The sequence below is a fragment of the Vipera ursinii genome (genome assembly GCF_947247035.1).
Source record: "Vipera ursinii genome assembly, chromosome: W".
Lineage (NCBI taxonomy): Eukaryota > Metazoa > Chordata > Lepidosauria > Squamata > Viperidae > Vipera > Vipera ursinii.
The window spans coordinates 1,718,053-1,731,348 of NC_139522.1; the positions used below are offsets into that span (position 1 = coordinate 1,718,053).

The 13,296-nt window shown below is 41.8% G+C and overlaps 1 long non-coding RNA gene across 1 annotated transcript in view; it reads left to right on the forward strand.

Annotated features, from left to right (window-relative positions):
• LOC310648206 overlaps positions 1–12,347 on the forward strand; it is a 29,389-nt gene extending 17,042 nt beyond the window's left edge. The window contains exons 2-3 of the long non-coding RNA XR_014494034.1: positions 3,745–3,892; positions 12,231–12,347. This is a non-coding gene — a long non-coding RNA (uncharacterized lncRNA). The remainder of the gene's footprint in view (positions 1–3,744; positions 3,893–12,230) is intronic.
• The last annotated feature ends 949 nt before the right edge of the window (positions 12,348–13,296 follow it).

A 13,296-nucleotide genomic window follows, 5' to 3' on the forward strand; every position in this document is an offset into this window, starting at 1 on the left:
AACAGGGCAATACGTAAAAGACAGATACAAAAGTTAAAATTATTAAAACATGATTAAACAATGCCCATAGTACAAATTTAAAATTAAAGTCATAATAACAAACCCACCCCATCCCATCAGGCCAGGCCCGCTTCCTTAAAGAGATGGGTTTTAAGGTCGCGCCGGAAGGAGCGGAGGTCGGGCGCCATCCGGAGCTCTACCGGAAGATGGTTCCATAAGTCCGGTGCACCCACAGAGAACGCTCTCCCCCTGGGGGCCACCAGTCGGCATTCTTTGACCGGCGGCACCCTGAGGAGGCCCTCTCTGTGGGAGCGTACTGGGCGGAGGGAAGTTGACGCCGGCTGCAGGTGCTCCCCAAGGTATTCTGGACCCATGCCATGGAGGGCTTTGTAGGTCATTACCAACACCTTGAACCTCACCCGGAAGACAACTGGCAACCAATGCAGCTCGCGGAGCAAAGGTGTAACACGGGAGTATCGGGAGACCCCCGACACAACTCTCGCGGCTGCATTCTGTGCCAGCTGGAGCCTCCGAGTGGTCTTCAAGGGTAGCCCCATGTAGAGAGCGTTGCAGTAATCAAGACGAGAGGTCACGAGCGCATGAGTGACCATGCGCAAGGCATCCCGGTCTAGATAGGGCCGCAACTGGCGCACCAGGCGAACCTGGGCGAACGCCCCCCTAGTTACAGCTACAATATGGTCTTCTAAAGAGAGCTGTGAATCTAGGAGGACTCCCAAGTTGCGAGCCCTATCTACAGGAGGTAATGACTCACCCCCCATAATGAGGGGTGGGATATCCTGAATATCCCGGGATGCCGGTACGCACAGCCACTCCGTCTTGTCGGGGTTGAGACGAAGCCTGTTCCTCCCCATCCAGACCCGGACCGCCTCCAGGCACCGGGACATCACGTCGAGGGCATCACTGGGGTGGTTTGGGGTCGAAATGAAAAGTTGGGTATCATCAGCATACTGATGATACCCAACTCCAAAACCACGAATGATCTCACCCAGCGGTTTCATGTAGATGTTGAACAGAAGGGGCGAGAGGACCGACCCCTGAGGGACTCCACAAGCGAGAGGCCTCGCGGTCGACCTCTGCCCCCCCGTCAACACCGACTGCGAACGTCCCAGGAGATAGGAGGAGAACCACTGAAGAACTGTGCCTCCCACTCCCAATCCCCTGAGACGCCGCAGCAAGATACCATGGTCGATGGTATCGAAAGCCGCCGAGAGGTCTAATAGGACTAGAACAGAGGAGTATCCTCTGTCCCGAGCCCTCCAGAGATCATTCACCAGCGCGACCAATGCCGTCTCCGTGCTGTACCCAGGCCTGAAGCCCGATTGGTACGGGTCTAGATAATCCGCTTCATCCAGGACCAGAGGGAGCTGATGCGCCACCACACTCTCAACAACCTTCGCAAGGAAGCGAAGGTTGGAGACCGGACGAAAGTTATTCAAAACAGCCGGATCCAAGGTAGGCTTCTTGAGGAGAGGTCTCACCACCGCCTCCTTCAAGGCGGCGGGAAAACTGCCCTCACTCAAAGAAGCAGCTATAACCGCCTGGAACCAGCTTCGTGTCCCCTCCCGGGCTGCATAAACCAGCCAGGAAGGGCACGGGTCCAATAAACATGTGGTGGAGCTCAGCCTCCCCATGATCCTGTCCACTTCCTCCGGAGTCACAGGATCGAACTCCTCCCAGATGACATCGACAAGATCACTCGTGTCCTGATTGTCCGATACTGCCCAGTCGGAGTCCAAACCGGTCCGAATCCGAGCGATTTTGTCCGACAGATGTTGACTAAATTCCTCGGCACGCCCCTGTAAGGGATCCTCACTGACCTCCTGGTTGAGGAGGGAGCGGGTCACCCTAAACAGGGCGGCCGGGCGATTATCTGCGGACGCGATGAGGGCAGCGAAATAGTTAGATCTCGCTACCCTCATCGCAGCGAGATAAGACCTAATATGGGTTCTTAGTCGCAATCGGTCGGATTCAGATCGGGTGGACCTCCAGACGCTCTCTAGGCCCCGTCTCCGACGCTTCATCTCCCGGAGCTCCACAGAAAACCATGGAGCCCATTGGGATCTGCGCCGGGTCAGGGGCCGCAAGGGTACAACCCGGTCAAGTGCTTCAGTGGCTGCCCTTTCCCAGGCCTCCACTAAGGCATCCGCCGAGCTGTGAGCTGGGGAGGCAGGTGGGGCCCCCAGCGCTGCCTGAAACCTCTCAGGGTCCATTAAGCGCCTGGGGCGGAACCATCTAGTTGGCTCAACAACCCCACGGTGGGGGGTGGCAAAACGGAAGACCAGCCGCAGGAGATGATGATCGGTCCATGACAGGGGCATAACAATTGGGGAGCCCCCACCAAGATCATCTAACCACCGACCAGATAAGAAAACCAAGTCAAGGGTGTGGCCTCCCTCATGGGTTGGTCCATGAATTACCTGCGTCAGGTCCTGAGCTCCGACTGGTGTACTAAATTGGGTGGCCGGTTATTATCAATATAAGTGTCAGCATTGTGCATTGATTGTACCTGAGATATTTCAGTATTACTATAGTTTAAATCAGGCAAGTCCAACCCGCAGCCCACAGACCGCATGTGGCCCTTGATAGCTAGTAATGTGGTCCCACAAGATAATAAAAAGTAAAAAATAAAGGAAGCTTATTATATTTATAGACATTATTATATTTTATATGCAACCCAAGACAATTCCTCTTCACTGGATCAGGAATGTAACAAGAAATGTTCTCCTAATCAGTACTTGTAGCAAAAGATTACTAATTTCTACCTCTTAATAAAGTACCTGTCTTTAGAAAGCAGATGTTGTATAAGTTATTCTGCCTAAAGTTGAGAAGAAAATTAGCATAGATTAATGCTGCAGTAAATTTCCTCACCCCTGTTAAGGCTGTTTAATTCTCATGTAATGCAGACAATTGTACAGATGATAGCAGTGGTTCACTGTAAATTGAAATGGTCAGTTTTATTCTTGTATAATGGCTAGTTGAAAAGGAAATACTACTAATACTTTTTAGAATAGAATTTAGCATATATGAAATTAAAACCTAAAATATAATTACATTAGTTGGTGTAACATTCATAAGTTACTAGCACAGATTCATGAATTGGGAAAATAGAGATAGACAAAGTAAGTTTCTACAAGGTTAAATCAGCCTCTGTAACCAATCTACTGTCATTAAAAATATTGCAAAAACAAAATTTGAGCAAGATTTTCCTTCATGAAATATTGCTTGCTGTTGACAATTAGAAAGTGAAATTTTAGTTCTTTTCTATGAGATCAGAGAACATGTATTAATGTAGTAGAAATCATTAATAAAACTAATGTTAATCCCTTTGAGTGAAAATCAAATGTAGCAAAATTTTAACAGTATTGACTGATTCAGCTCAGGTAACATTTAAGAATTTTTAAAATTATTATTGTAAACTAGAAAAGCCTTCAAATTATGTAATTAATAAGCAATTATTGGTATTTTGGAATTAAGGGAGAACAGCGTTTGGTCAAAAGCTATGGCAGAACCAGAAATCATAGAAAGTTGTCTCATGGCAGATCAGTAATTTATCAGAAATTGGAAGCTGTTTGTAAATATGCTTAGACAAATTCAGTATTTAATTTCTGTTGTAGGTAAATGCTGGAGGCCTATCTGAAAAGACAGAATATACTTACAACTCTCTTGCTTCAGAGCCGAGGATAAACACAAATTCCTTATGTGTTTCTGTCTTTTCTCATATAGGTTACCTTTCGAACAAGAATCTATCACTGCAACATTAACAGCCAAGGAGTGATCTGTCTGGATATATTAAAGGACAACTGGAGTCCAGCATTAACTATTTCTAAAGTTCTTCTTTCAATTTGCTCACTTCTCACAGATTGCAATCCTGGTAAGTTGGGCCAAAAGGAGGGATGGGGAAGAGAGAAACAGGATCTGTCACAGAGATTGAATGGTACTCCCATTTCCTTGTTTGCCCATATTTGATACAGGGTTAATTACAGTAAAGTCATTGGGATTTTTCACATTGATTTCTACTAACTAATACAGGAATATCTCCTGCAAGATTGGCTACCCTCTCACATTGTACTCTTTTGGGTCTCAAAGGTGCATTTTTCAAAAGACAACGGGACTTTGTTTTTCCTTGAAGACATTTCGCTTCTCATCCAAGAAGCTTCTCTTCAGTTCTGACTGGTGGAGAATGGAAGGATTTATATTCTTTGCAGTCATCTGGTCATTAGCACTCTCTCTGAGAGTCATTGAGGCCACTTGGAGGTTTATCTGTGCTCTCAGGGTCACCTAAATAGTACAAATGGGTGTGGAACCTTCTTGGAACTGCTGAAAGGACTGTTGTAAACAGGAGACAGGTGGTGTCGTATCCCTCCCCCTCTGTTGAGAGAGGGCTGTTCAATCTTTTTTATATATATAATATTTTATTAGTTTTCCAATATTTACAATGATATCTTTAAAAAGCAACGTGGTGTCCGAGTTACAATAGTTCCATTTCAAACAAATACATATTATTACAAATCTCCACATTTTTATAACCAATACTTCCTCTCTCTTTTTTCTTCGATATATACTATCTCTTATCGAAATTAACATATTTCTTATTGCTATCCATCAATCATTTAATAGTTTATTTTATTTATTTTTTTGAATATATATCCATCAATCTTTTAGTATATTTCATATTTTAACATTCCATCTTTAAAACATCAAACACCTTATCTATTTTTTCTAGCTTTAATTTTACATTGATATTGAAATTGAAACGTTTAAGATTTATCAATTTCATATTACTAAAAAACCTCTTTTTCCTTTATACAATTCTCTTCAATACCTAGTAATGAAGTCCAGTTCTTATTTATCTCATTTCCATATCTATATCAATTATACAATATTTAAAATAGTAGTCATTAAGATACAAATCACTAGGAGGAGAAAAAAAAGAAAAAAAGAAAGAAAAAAGAAAAAAGAAAAAGAAAAGAGGAGGACAATAAAATATTCTTGTTTCTCATTTATAGTTTCCACATATTAAAAAATTTACCAAAATTTGTTCCATTTTAACATTCAATACATCCTTCATGTCTCTGCATCCAAATATATTAGTTACATTCTATCATTCTTAGCATATATACATCTTAACCCATATCATTTAGAAAAACTCAATATTTCAATGTTAATATTCATACATTTGTATTTTGTTTTTTATTTTTATTTTTATTTTATTAATCAATATTTTTATCTACTCATCAAAACATTCTCGTAATCCCAGTACCATCCTGTCTATTTTAATATTATCTATTTGGCCTCTTAAAAATGTTCATATTTCTTCAATCTTATTCTTGCTTTCTTCCTTTGCCATGTCATTTTACGCTTCTTTGCCTCAGGGTCATCAAAGCATTCTTGTATTACTACAGTATATCATATTGAAGTGGACCCCCAGTCTCCACCTTTGAAGAATTAGAGTCTGCCAACAGCACCAAATCTTACTATTTTCACCTCTTGGTACAATTGTCCTGGTCCAAATAAACTTCCTTCCATATTTTCTCCATCACCATCTTCAAAAACCTGTATTTGTTGACTGTTTAATTCTTCTGCCGATGTATTTAATTGTTCAATTTCTTCTGTTAAGTTCTGTCCCAGTAAAATATTAGTTGTAGTCACAGTTTGAATTTGAGTTTGTTTCATCGAGATGCTTTCTAATTCTTTTCCAAAAGCTCTTATTTCATCGCCAGCTGTAGAAAGGAGGTGATAAGTTTGGTAAGATATTTCCCACAGAGCATGAATTTGTTTTTGAAACTCTTCCATTGTAAGCTTTCACATCTGATGTTCAAGGTTACTCTTTATCTTATTTTCTTAAATATTTTCTTTGTTTTTTTTTTAAAGAGAAAGTCAGAATTGCAATTTCAAATTTAGCCACTGAGTGTCCCCCAAGTACTTTAAGAGTTCTTTTCTTTTGTTATTTCTTTCTTAAACGTTCTTTTGTTTCCAAAAAAACCCGAGTTTGTTTGCCGCCTTCTGAAGGGAGGGTTAAATTCCCCCTCCCTCTCCACAGGGGGGAAAGTACTTAGCAGCTTAATTAGGTGAAAGGAAGATGATTAAGGTACAAGAGAGGAATCTTACCCTCGTCTCTTCCATGCTGTTTTAATGTTGCCTGATGGTAGATTTGACTTCGGCTGTCTGCAGCCTAGGAGCTGGCCATATTCCTATGGTCAGTCTTTCGTCCACTGGTACAAAGGGAATGCAGGCACTAACGAGGGGGTTGCTGCACCCCCGTGTTTCTGCAAAAGCCCCTTCTGTCTGGACACCCATCCAGGGCGACTCTTCGGTCCTTTTAGGACCCCCCAGCGATGTGAATCTGGACGTGGAAGACAGGAGCCGTCCTCCAGGCATCCATTTACGGCTGTCGGCAAACCGGAAGTCAGGGCTGTTCAATCTTAATGTAGATGGCCTCTTTGGCCCCTCTTTCAAGAATACATTAAGGCAGAAGCTTGTCCACCCCAAGGATAAAAAACACCCAGACACAAACTGAGCAATGTGATATATGCAGTACAATGCAGTGAGACATGTGCAGACCTGTACACTGGAGAAACAAAACAACCACTTCACAAATGCATGGCACAACATAGACGAACAAACCCATCAGGACACGATTCAGCGGTCCATCTGCATTTGAAAGACAAAGGTCACTCTTTTGAAGACAGTAAAGTCCACATTCTGGACAGAGAGGACCACTGGTTTGAAAACGAAACATCTTCAAAGAAAAACAAAGTCCAGTTGCCTTTTGAAAAAAAAGCACCTTTGGGACAACCATGACCTGGATGACTGAGAATCTCCATAAACATTACTCTTTTGGTTTTTTAAGGACATATTGAGTAGGAGGGGGCAACAGAGCTTTTTAGCACCAAACAACCTCATATTTTTGTGCAGAATTTGAAATATATTCTTTTAATTAGAAGTGTTGCAGCAAAACTGCATTATAGCTGTTTTTCTATAGGTCTCTCTATCATCACTGCAGAAGGCATTCGCTGCTCAGGCTACCTTTTCCTTGTCCAGCCTTATTTTAGGCTATTCTGTCAACCCATAGGCTTTACTGCACTGTCCTGGCTGCTTCTTGCTAAGGACTCATTTCCAAAACACAGTACACAAGGAAAACAAAAGCAAGTATGTCTCAAATCTATTGTATGTAAGCAGTCCTCATTTAATGATGGTAATTAGGACTAGCAATTCCATTACTGAGTGACATGATTGTAAAGCATGACATCATATGACCATGCCACATTACAGTGGATATAAAAAGACTACACGCCCCTGTTCAAATGCTAGGTTTTTGAGATGTTAAAAAATCAGACCAAGATAAATCACTTCAGAATTTTTTCCACCTTTAATATAACATATGAGCTGTACAATTGGAAAAACAAACTGAATTCTTCTAAGGGAAAAAAAACCCTAAAATGTGGCTACACAAAGATGCCCACCCTTAAACTGATACTTTGTTGAAGCACCTTTTGATTTTATGACAGCATTCAGTCTTTTGGGGTAGGAGTCAGCATGGCACAACTTGCCTTGGGAATCTTTGCCCACTCTTCCTTGCAAAAGCACTCCAAATCTGTCAGATTGCAAGGGCATCTCCTATGCACAGCCCCCTTCAGGTCACCCCATAGATTTTCAATTGGATTCAGGTCCAGGCTCTGGCTGGGCCATTCCAAAACTTTGGTCTTCTGGTGAAGCCATTCTTTTGTTGATTTGGAGGTATGTTTTGGGTCATTGTCATGTTGAAAGGTGAAATTCTTCTTCAGCATTTTAGCAGAGGCTTGAAGGTTTTGTGCCAAAATTGACTAAAGCCCCATTTCCAGCTGAAGAAAAGCAGCCCCAAAGCATAATGCTGCCACCACCATGCATCACCGTGGGTATAGTGTACTTTTGGTGATGCACAGTGTTGTTTTTGTGCCAAACATAGTTTTTGGAATTATGCCCAAAAGGTTCAACCTTCGTCTCATCAGACCATAACACATTTTCCCACATGCTTTCGTCAGACTTGATGTAGGTTTTCACAAAATGTAGCTGGGCATGAATGTTTTTCTTTGGAAGAAAAGGCTTCTGTCTTGCTACCCTATCCCACAGCCCAGACATATAAAGAATACAGGAGATTGTTGTCACATATAGTACACAACCAGTACTTGCCAGAAATTCCTGCTGCTCCTTTAACGCTGCTAAAGGCTTCTTGGACCACTTGTTTTTACATCAATTTTGGAGGGACATCTGGTTCTTGGCAACGTCACTGTTGTGCCATATTTTCTACACTTGTTGATGACTGTCTTCACTGTGTTCCATGGTATATCCCATGCCTTGGAAATTGTTTTCAATCATAACACAGATGGAAGGGACCTTGGAGGTATTCTAGTCCAACCCCCTGCTCAAGCAGGAGACCCTATACCATTTCAGACAAGTGACTGTCCAGTGATGAAGCACCCACAACTTCTGAAGGCAAGCTGTTCCGCTGGTTAATTGTCCTCACTGTTGGGAAGTTTTTCCTTAACACCAGGTTGCTTCTCTCCTTGCTTAGTTTCCATCCATTGTGTCTTGTCTTGCCTTCTGGTGCTTTGGAAAATAAGTTGACCCCCTCTTCTTTGTGGCAGCCCCTCAAATGCTGGAATACTGCTATCATGTCACCCCTAGTCATTCTTTTCTGTAGACTAGCCATACCCACTTCCTGCAACTGTTCTTCATATGTTTTTGTCTCTAGGCCTTTAATCATCTTAGTTGCTCTTCTTTGCACTTTTTCCAAAGTCACAACATATTTTTTGTAATCTAGTGACCAAAACTGGATGTGGTATTCCAGGTGTGGTCTTACTAAGGATTTATAAAGTGGTACTAATACTTCACGTGATTTTGATTCTATGCCTCTGTTTATACAACCAAGGATTTATTAGCTTTTTTGACTGCTGCCGCACACTGCTGGCTCATGATTAAGTGATTATCCACTAGGACTCCAGGGTCCCTCTCACAGTTACTGTTTTTGAGTCAGGTTTCATCTAATCTGTACTTGTACCTTTGGTTTTTCTTGCCTAGGTGTAAAACCTTGCTTTTCTCCACATTAAATTTAATTGTGTTGGATAGGGTCCATTGTTCAAGTCTGTCAAGATCTTTCTGGATCCTGAGCTTGTCTTCTCAGGTGTTGGCTGTTCCTGCCAGCTTAGTGTCATCTGCAAATTTGATGAGTTCCCCTTCAATTCCTTCATTTAAGTCATTTATGAAAATATTGAAGAGTACTGGGCCTAAGAGGGAACCTTGTGGTACCCCACTGCTTACTTCTCTCCATGTAGATGTAGCACATGGGTCCCCAACCCCTGGTCTGCGAAACGGTACCGGGCCTTGGCCAGTTAGGAACCAGGCCACACAGCTGGAGGCATCCTGTGAGTCTGCAGGGATCTGGCAAGGGGCAGAAGCTGTCTTGCTCAGTGCAAAGGTTCTCCAGAGTCTGTGCTTGCAACTGGCTTGCAACATCTGAGCTCCAGGTCCTTCCTCCTCCTGCTTCTTGTGCTATCTCTTCTTCTGCCTCCTCTTCCTGCTTCCTCTTCCTCCTGCTACATTTTCTTCCTCCTCACTTTCCTCCTCTCCCCCTCCCGGCACCCCAGCTGAGCTCATGCTCCCTTCGCACAAGTCTCCAAGTTTGCAAGACAAGCATGCACCAGCCCAGCATGCAACCGGGGGCTTCCCCAAAACCTCATTGGAGGGGGATCCCCCCCAAGGTATGTGTTTGTGAGGGTGCTTTCTCAGGGTGCAAATAGGGGCAAGGAGAAACTACCTTTCACTTTAAGCACTGCGTCTTCAAGGGAATCTCTCTCCTGTTTGCACCTTTTCTAAGACAGCTTAGTTTTTTGCTTTTGTTTTGATGCTGCTCCAGGTGCCTCATGTTTTGGCAATTTCCTGCCTGCTTTTTGTGGTTTAATTTGGTGTGTGTATTTGTGTGTGTGTGTGTGTGTGTGTGTGTGTTCATGCTCCTTTCTTCATGCAGCTCTCAAGTTTGCAAGCCAAGAGCGCTCTTACCAGGCTTGCAATGTGGGAGGGGGAAGGGGAGAAGCTACATTTCCCCTTAAGCACTGTGTCTCCAAGGGAATCCCTCTCTCATTTGCACCTTTTCCAAGGCTGCTGGACCTCTCTCTCTCTCTCTCTTTGAATAGTTTTCTCAGCATTTCCTCAACATGTTGGGTCTTTGCTTTGTTTTGCTGGAAGGCTGAGTTTAGGATTGTTTCTTTTCCTTCCCACTTTCTTAGAAGCAGAAAGTCACTGGTCTAATCTAATACAATGTAATAATAATAGAAATAAAGTGCATTATTTATTTGTTTGTTTATTTAGAAAATTTAGAATAAATATAATGCACTTGAATCATACTGAAACCTCCCCCACTCTCTCCCCACCCAGTCCATAGAAAAATTGTCTTCCATGAAACCGGTCCCTGGTGCCAAAAAGATTGGGGACCTCTGAAGTAGCACCATTATGGACTACTCGTTGAGTACAACTTGTCAGCCAGTTACAAATCCATTTGGTGGTGATGCTGTCTATCCCACATTCTGGTTCACCAAGAAGAAGGTTGTGGTCTACTTTGTCAAATGCCTTGCTGAAGTCTAAATATACTATGTCCACAGCATTTTGCTGGTCTACTAATTTAGTCACTTTGTCAAAGAATGAAATAAGATTGGTTTGGCGTGATCTGTTCTTAACAAACCCATGCTAGCTTCTAGTTTGCAGATCTGTTTCTTTATTATCTTTTTCCAGTATCTTTCCAGGTATTGATGCCAGGCTGATTGGTCTGTAGTTTCCTGCGTCTGTGGTGGGTTTTTGTTTGTTTGTTTGTTTTTGTTTTTTTGAAGATAGGAACATCAGCTCCTTTCCAATCCTCCAATAGTCCCCTGGTGTTCCAGGATTTTTGAAAGATATGGTACAATGGTTGTGAGATAACATCTGCCAGCTCCTTCAGAACAGAGCCTTGGTGGAGCAGTGGGCTAATGCCTCCTTAAGTAACACCAGCTGCCTGCAATTAGTGCAGGTTCGCGTCCCACCAGGCTCAAGGTTGACTCAGCCTTCCATCCTTCCGAGGTAGGTAAAATGAGGACCCAGATTGTTGGGGGCAATAAGCTGACTTTGTAATAATGCCGCTTGGGGTGTGTGTGAAAGCCCTAATAAGCAGGCATATACATAGAATGAAGGCTACTGCTAAGTTTGTAAGCCGCCCTGAGTCTTCGGAGAAGGGCGGGATATAAATGGAATTAAAATTTAAAAAAAATTAAAATTACTGCTAAGCTTGTAAGCCGCCCTGAGTCTTCGGAGAAGGGCGGGATATAAATGGGATTAAAATAAAAAATAAATAAACTGTGTGATGTAATCTGTCAGGTCCCAATGATTTATATTCATCAAGGTCAGATAGGTGTTCTCTTACCATTTTTTTTGCTTATTTTAATTTTTATTTCTAGTCTGTCTTTTACAATTATGTTTTTGGTAGTTTGGGCCATAGTTTCTTTTTCATGAAGACTGATGCAAAGAATGAGTTAAGCAGCTGTGCTTTCTCTCTACTGCCTGTTACTTCCTTGCCATCTTCTCTCTTTAGTGGACTGACTGTTTCCTTGACTTTTTTCTTGTTATTTATATGTTGAAAGCAACTTTTTAAATTATCTTTCACTTTTGTTGCAAGTCTTTGTTCATTCTGAGCCTTATCTTTCCTGACTTCATCTTTGCAGGTTCGCGCTATCTGCTGATATTGTGTTGTGAAAGCCATTATCATCTCTTCAGGAGAGTTGGCTGTTGTGAGATATTTTAAAGGATTGATAGAAACATACTTTATCTATGGAAACAGGAGTTGTCCAGCAAGTCGTATTATTATAGTAGGTCTTTAATGTCCATGTGCCTAACAGAGATACAGTGTTAACTATGATTGCCAGCAGTTTCAGCGAACATGGCTATTGTTGAAAAAGCACTGTGAACTCTAGTGGAAAAGTATAAAAGTTGGGACTTGCACTTTAGCAACATCTAGAGGGCCACAGGTTCCCCTCCCCATCCTTGGCCTAAGTAGAAAATGTACTTAAATTCTAAAATTGAAAGTAAAATGTCAGGTTTTTTCACTAAAGCAATGCTGTAGGAGTACTCATCACATCTGATCTCTGTCTTTTGTGTCTTTTCTCTTCTCCTAAAATGGATAATTAACTGGAAATTGTTTTATTTTGCAGCTGATCCCCTTGTTGGAAGTATTGCTACTCAATATATGACTAACAGAGCAGAGCACGACAGAATGGCTAGACAGTGGACCAAGAGATATGCGACATAAACTGGATTTTTGTCAGACCTTTGTGTTAAATCATCTGTGATGGAAAGAGCTGCTTATGATTTTGAAGGGGTAGGAGAGGGAAGGGGAGAAACTGAAAAAAGTAGGGCATTTCTATAACAGGTTTTATTCTGTCTTTTATTTCCTGAGATGATGATGTTGTTACTTAAGGTATCTTGCTACACTAGACAGCTAGAATGGGAATAGCATATTTTAAGACTCATTAGTTCAGCAATAGTAGCTCTGATATAGCACCAAGAAGAATGTAAACTAATCTGACAATTGGATTAGGGTAGGAAAGGGTGTTTGGTTACTTGAGATAGATAAAAAGAAAATAGCTTAATTTATGGGTATGTATATATATTTGGCATTTATGTAAAAGTTCTTGCAAGAGGGCTTGCAACTTGCTTTTCTTTTAGCTTGGTTTTATTGGGAATATTTTTCCCTAGGGAAGGTGCTAGAGTTTCAGGTTTAACACATCTTTTTATAAGACTACCATTTCATTAATTTCAAAATAGGGGATTCATTTTTCTATACCAGGTTACCTTTGTGAAAATGAAGGTTTTAACTGAACTTGAAGCATCCTGTAGGAAAATACCTTAAGCTGTATAACTGTAAGGTGTGGAATAGGAGTCACTCAGTGGATTGGTTGTATGTTGTGGACTATAAGTCTGCATTTGTTACTGTGCTAATAAAAATATGTACAACCCCCACCCCCTGCTACCACTTCTTTCTGAAATACATCTATGTTTGTTGTGTGTAACAGACAATATAATCCATTCCTGATAAGTGAATCATGTAGGAAACAAGTAGTTTCCAGGCCACAGAACAAAGAGATGAAAACCTTTAATGGTTGTGTAATTAAATCCCTGGCCAGAAGGCAGACTTACATACGTATCCAAATGTCTGTTCTATCTTTTGCAGCTGACTTTTATCAAAGGGTATCCTATTTTCTCTCTAAGCTGTGAATT